The following is a 7,354-nucleotide window of genomic DNA, read 5'->3' as shown; positions in this document are numbered from 1 at the left end:
CCTTCACCTGCTCCCCCCACCGACCAAACTGTGCAGCTCTGCAACTGCATCCTGGCCCATCCTCACCCTTCTGCCCCAACCCTCACCTCCTTGTACCCCCAATATGTTTTTCCCAATAAAAGAAATTTTTTTAAAGAGAACCAAGGAAGAAGGCATCTCACTTCCTGATTTCAAATCCTACTATATTGCAGAGGTAGTTAAGATAGCGTGGTACTAGTACAATGACAGACACATAGATAAATCGATTAGGATTGAGAATCCTGAAATCAGCCCATCTACCTACGCTCAACTGATTTTTGACAAGGAGGTGAAATCATAAGTGGGGAAATGACAGGCTTTTCAACAAATGGTGCTGGCAAAATTCGAAAACTATCTACAGGGGGGGAAAAAAGCAAGATCCACACCTCACTCCATACATAAAACCAACTCAAAGTGGATCATGGACCTAGGACTAAAGCCTAGGACTATAAACTTTACGAAAAGCTTGGAAGAACTCTAGAAGTCCTTATCCACAACGTAAATGGTCTTTCAAGCATCTGGAAAAATCTACGATCAGGATAGGAAAAAATAGATGAATGGGACTTTCTAATAATCAAATCCCTATGCAAATCCAAAAACTTCTCCAACAGGGTAAAAAGGGAAGCCACAGATTGGGGGGAAAATATTTGGTAACGAGATGTCAGATAAGGGACTTATATCTAGAATTTATAAAATACTCTAGCACCACAACAACATAAAGGTAAACAACCCAATTCAAAAATGGGCACAGATATGAACAGACACTTCACCAAAGAAGACATACAGATGATGAGCAAACACATGAAGAAATGTTCAAAATCCCTAACTCTAAGGGAGATGCAAATCAAAACAACTATGAGATATCATGTCACCCCAGTAAGAATAGTAAAATTTAATGGAACGGCAAAGATCAAATGCTGGCGAGGTTGTAGAGAAACTGGAAATCTTATTCACTGTTGATGGGAGTGTAAGATGGTGCAACCGCTATGGAAGGCTGTATGGTGCTTTCTCAAAAAGTTGCAAATAGAAGTACCATTTGACCCAGCAATTCCACTGCTGGGAATATACCCTAACGAACTCATTACTGCCACCTAAACATGCACACCCATGTTTATTTCGGCTTTGTTCACAATAGCAAAGAATTGTAGACAGCCCAAGTGCCCATCAACAAACAAATGGATAGAGAAGCACTGGTATATTCTCACAATGGAATACTATGCTGCATTAAAAAAACAAGGAACTCGTGAAATATTTCACAGAATGAGTGACCCTGGGGGACATTATGCTGAATGAAATATCTCAGTCACAAAAAGACAAATACGCCATAATTCCACTGTTATAAAAGACTGACATAGGAGTTGGGGGTACACTGAGAAATATGGGATAAATAATGTATAATGCATTGAAAACATGAGGGAGAGAACTGTTTAAGAGAGATATATGATTAGATATTATTGTTATGATAGGAGTTCAGAACGAAGGTAACACTGCAGTGGATTTGGGGTGAGGGATTGAATAACAATGAAAGAATTTTTTTTCTTTTATTTTAAATTAAAAAGTGAATTGGGTGTGATGGATGGGCAAGGAGAAAAGTGCAACAATGAATGAATGGAAATCCAAAGTCTCTGTAAACTTTCACTAAAATCAATTAAATTAAAATTGAAAAAAAAAATTTAAAAATCAAGGGAGCTCTGATGGCCTAGAGGCAAGAAGCTGCAATCCCAGAAGTCGCAGTTCAAATCCACCAGATGCTCTGCTGGGGAAGGAGGGACAATCTCCTCCTGTTCCAGTCAGATCTGATTTGACAGTACACACACACACACACACACACACACACACACACACACACACAAAATAGTAAAATAAAATTTTAAAAAAATTTTAAAATCATAATATCACACAATTTGATGAGTGGAAGGAGGGGTAGGTAAGGGAAAGTGGAAAGATCTGGTGTGAAAAACAAAAATTGCTCTGTGAACTCTGTACTTGTGTATGGCAAGTTCATTGAGTTACAGGATATGTTATCGTTGTTGTGGTTACGTGCTATTCAATCATATCCACAAGAGAGGAGATTGCCTATCCTTCTCCTGAGGAGCAGCTGGTGGATTTGAACCACTTGCCTTTGGTATTGCAGTGCTGCTTTTTACCAATACGTCAGCATTGCAAACGATATTGTGTTTTACGGTTAATGCAGTCATGGACTCTAATAGCCTGCTTTTGAGTTAGTAGTGCAACTCCTTACTACAGTGGCACGAAAGCTCCATATACTAGCAATTTTCAAATTATATATTGCCATGTATGTTAAGTATTTAATTTAAGTTTGCTGGACTGTATATGTTGTATGTAATTATTGGACAAATGAGACTTACTTTTTTTTTGAGACTTACTTTTATAATACCTAGTCTCTAGATAATAAAGACCTAGCCAACATTAAAAAAAACAAAAACAAAAATAATTCTTTCCATAACTAGGTGAATGCGTCCAGGACCGCATCCGTTGGCTGAAATATGTCAATTGGAATTCCATCAATTTCTGGCACCTTGGTTTTTTTGCCAGTTCCTTCAGAGCATCTTGAACTTCCTCCTTCATCACCATAGGGTCTTGATCATACATTGTTTCATTAAATTCTTCTGTGTTAGCCAGTTCTTTTGGTTTGCTGCCTCTGTATACTCCTTCCATCTTCTTTTGATGCTTCCTGGGTCATTCATTCAACATTTTGACTTCGGCATCCTTAAGTATTGCAACTTGAGGTTTGAACTTGTTCTTCAGTACCTTCTGCTTAAGAAACGTTAAGAGAGTTTATCCTTTTTTTATTTTTCAACTCCCACTCCTTGCACATTTTATTATAATACATTGTTTTGTCTTCCCATGCTGCCTTTTGACATCTTCTCTTCAGCTCCTTAACAATGTGACTTAGCTATTACACTGCTAGGAATATACACCAAAGATATTAAAACTGAGACACAGATATTTGTACAGCATTATTCACAATAGGAAAAAAAAAATGTAAACAGCCCAAATGTCCAACAAATTAATGGATTGAGAAATTATGGTAAATTCACACAATAGAATACTATGCAGCACACAGGATCAATGATGTTGTGAAATACTGTATAAGATGGAAGAATTTAGAGAGTATTATGCTGAGTGAACTAATTCAATCTCATAGGAACCATTACTGCATAAGACCACTAGTGTAAAGATAACTAGTAAGATGTGAACATAAGTTCAAAAGGGTAAGAGGAAGATGACAGGAGGGCAGAGGGTGTGGATGGGAAAAAATCATTGGAGTATCATGAGAAGAAGGGGTGTGAGAGGGAAGCAATTAGGGGCAATAAATAATGCAGTCAAATGAAGAGAAGAACTTCTTCTCTGGGAAATGGTGCACAGACAGCTGGCCCTGGAGACTGCTATAGGATGATCCTGGAATGTAAATAGCCATTGATGGACAGGCACAGAAGACCAGTTCCCACAGGCTAACACCATACAGTCCACACGAAGAAGTGTAATATTTTTAATAAGCATCGAAAGAAAAACCAAGCCATTTTTAAAACCCAACATTGTGGAGACTTGCCAGGAGTCAGTATTCTGTCAAATGCAGTGTGTAGGTAATACGGCAAAGTTAATATGAACCCCCTAACCCAGGTTGAGGATCTGGCTACTGGGAAGACAGATTCCTGGATATGGTAGATGCCAGGCTTAGGGTGAGATCCTGGTCATCAAACCCTGACAGAGGGGGTCAGAAAGGGCCCCAGCAGAAGGACAGGGCTAGGATGTTACGGAACCTTATCCACAGAATTTAAGAGAGCACCAAAAATTCGATGACCCAGGCAAATTATTTCACAAGAACATAATATTTTATAAGGCATTGTTGGCGGTATTATTGTTAAATGCCTTTGAGTGGACAAGGACTCAGCAACCCTGTGAACAATAAACTTTGCACTATCCTGCATCATTCTCACTATCTCCACCAAACTCCAGCCCGTTCCTGCAGTCTCTATGTCAATTCATTTCATTAAGGGTATTCTTACCTTTCACAGAAACTCCACTTTTCCCAGGATTATCTTTTTTCCAAGTGCTAGCACCTCCTGATATTAAAGAATGATTTTACTAACATGTTCATTCAATCCTTTCAATCCTTTTTTTTTTTTTGCTTCAGTTCAATGAAAGAGACTTTATTGACGGTTCAGGGTCATGGGGATCAGAAGAAGGCCACCTGCAAGAGGCAAGGGAGCCAGTGAAGAGGGGGCTCTTATTTGACCTTATTCTTGGGGCGCAGGTTGTTGGTGTGCCCACACTTCTTCTTGCGGCAATTGACAGCACAGGGATGCAGGCGAGCATAACACTTGCGGCAGATCACCTTGTTGCAGTTGTATTTCTGGGCGAGCTGGCGCAAGGAAGGCTCAATAATGCCACCACGGAGACGCAGCACCAGATGCAGGGTGGACTCTTTCTGGATGTTGTAGTCTGAGAGTGTATGGCCGTCCTCTAGTTGTTTGCCTGCAAATATCAGACGCTGCTGGTCAGGAGGGATGCCCTCCTTGTCTTGGATTATGGCTTTGACATTCTCGATGGTGTCACTGGGCTCGACCTCAAGCGTGATGGTCTTGCCAGTCAGGGTCTTCACAAAGATCTGCATTTTTGTGTCTGCCACTCGGCCGCCTCGCTGTCTCATTCAATCCTTTTATCACTCATAATTAACAGGTTACCAGCAATTTTATTTCATTTCCTTTTAAAGAACACAGAAATTTATTATCTCACAGTAGAAGAGTTGCCATCATCATGTCCCCCCCAAAAAAAAATGTGACTCAAAGAGACCCTATGAAGAAAAGATATGAAACCTGCGCCCTCCTTACAATCTCAAGCACGTCGCAGTCCATTGTTATAGTCACACGTGTCAATCCAACTGGCTGTAGAGCTTCATCTCTTTCTCTGACTCACCTCCTTTCCTAGCATAATGTCTTTTTTCCTCAAGAACTAAATTCTCCTTACCACATGCCCAGAGTCTGTGAGATAAAGTTGCACTTTATGCTTCTAAGGAGTACCGTGGTTGAACTTCCTCAATGACAGACATACTTGTTTGTTCTTTTGGTGGTTCAAGGAATACGCACACTCTTCTCCAATACCACAACTCAAAGACTTTAATTCTTCTCTTATTTATTTGATTCTTATAGATTCTTCTCTATTAATTCTATACCACAATTCAAAGACATTGATTCTTCTCTTATTTATTCTTATCCTTGTTTATGGTTCAACTTTCAGATTCATACAAAGCAATTGAATAGACTGTGGCATTAAACTGACCATCTTTCCTCTTTAACACTTTGGAGAAATTTCCCCCAATACAGCATGTCTTTTGATTTCTTACCTTGTTGCTGCCATGCATACTGAATGAGGATCCAGGTAAAATGAAACTGTTGACAACGTCGATCTTTTCTGCACCTGTCGTGATTCAGTGATGAAAAATTTTGTTTCCTTGATGTTGAGATGTAATCCACATTGAAGGCTGTATCCTTCGATATTCCTCAGTAAATTCTTCAGGACTTCATTTTCTATAAGGGTAAAAGCCTAAATTAAGGGTATTGAAATTACTGAGTGACTTTTCACTTCTTTTCAATTAGATATTACTCTGTTTTCAACATCTGGTTTATTTTAGCTTAATTTGATAAGGAACTTCAGGTATCCATTCATATTTACTGACTCCTGATGGATCCACATATCTTCTCTTGTTGACCCCCTTCTGCATATGTCCCATGTTTGTTCTTTCCTGTTATATGACACCACAGAAGACTTTCTAATTAGAACTTCAAAGAAACACTCTATTTCTCCAAACAAAGTTGTATTCCCAGGTCTAGTCATTAGGACTTCATCATATCTTTTAAGGGACAGTTCAAGTCATAATAGTAACAACAAAATATCATATCCAGCATGGTTCTGTGATTGCAGCTACTGGTTAAATTAATAGTTACTTACTATCATCATCTTATTGTATCTTGTTTTAAAAAAGAAACCTGGCAAGTAAATTTTATGCATATACCTTTCACACACCTGTCCAGAATCCTTTATTTTTTGTAATGCTCACTATTGAATTACTCTCAAAGTGTGACAATCTCTAACACGTCCACTTATCTCTATCATAAAGACCTTTCTTTACTGAACAGAGGACTAGTACTTAGATTCTCCCAAGTGTTAAGTACATATATCTCAATTATAGACTCAGGAATGATAAAATTTAATGTCATGTTATGACTGAGGTTGGGCCATATATTATAACTTTATAGATTACATTTTTTATGTGTTCACAATGTGTTTTCTTCTCAGAAGATATCAAACCAATGGCCTGATAAATGATGACTAAAAACACAATGTACTAATACTGAAAAAAAATGTTCGTTTCATCAATTACATTGAATATTTATAGGATGATGTCCTTTAAGTCACTACAAAAACATGATGGATATTATAATTGTTCTTAGGTTCATTGATCTAAAGAAGTTGCAATATTCATTTCACTCTCAGGAATACAGGTTACACAAGGCTTTTCTTATGGGTCAAGAGTTTTACCTCTGAATAAATATGTGTTCACTCTAAGTGAAAATTACTGACATTCATTAAGTCACTTTCCAGAGATTCAACTCTTACTCAAGTTTGTTATGTTTATAAGAAACAAACTATGCTCCATAGTTTAAATCACTTATGATTTAATTGAAAATTTACAAATTGATTTTAAATTAAAGCATTTATTTTTTATATTTTTTACATTAAAACATTTATATACATTTTAATTAATGTTCATTATTGCAATTCATTTTAATTAATACAAAATGTAGTTTTCATAAAAGCATAGGCTTCCAGATAGAGCTGTGGTGGGAGGTGGTGAGTGAAGAGCAGGAGCAGAGACCAATACTATTCATAAATGGTTAAATGATGCAGAATTAGGAAATAAAAGTGTCAGATGATATCAAGCTAGTCAACAGCAACAACACATTGCAAGTGGACAGTGCTATCATAATTTGAAGAACAAAATAACTGAGAACTTAAAACATTTTCTCCATGGGGTATGCTTTGAAAAACAAGGACAACATCAATATATTCTCAGGTATATCACCATGTAGGTAAAGCTCTTAAAGCATGAAAGGCAAATTCAGAAAATGTTCCAAGGGAAAGATTCAATAAAGATCAGTGATGAAGGTGAAGGCCTCGAAGAGGAGATAACACCCAAAAAGAGAACAAAGGTATCCACACTGACCAAAACTTAGCAGTCTCAGGGATAACATGATATATAGAGGAAAGAAGATACCAGGATATGTAAGAGGCTGATAAAGTTCTTATCTTA

General features: G+C 37.7%; 2 pseudogenes; one reads left to right on the top strand and one right to left on the bottom strand.

Moving 5' to 3' along the window:
- Window positions 1–4,270: 4,270 nt before the first annotated feature.
- Window positions 4,271–4,678, bottom strand: LOC102843252 (annotated as a pseudogene).
- A 2,491-nt stretch (window positions 4,679–7,169) lies between these two features.
- Window positions 7,170–7,354, top strand: part of LOC102854935 — an 11,094-nt pseudogene continuing 10,909 nt past the window's right edge.

Source organism: Elephantulus edwardii, unplaced genomic scaffold (assembly GCF_000299155.1).
Source record: "Elephantulus edwardii isolate Elephantulus edwardi_28Jun2011 unplaced genomic scaffold, EleEdw1.0 scaffold00350, whole genome shotgun sequence".
Taxonomy (NCBI): Eukaryota; Metazoa; Chordata; class Mammalia; order Macroscelidea; family Macroscelididae; genus Elephantulus; species Elephantulus edwardii.
Note: the sequence above shows the minus strand (reverse complement) of the source record. Positions and strands in the feature narration are given on the sequence as shown.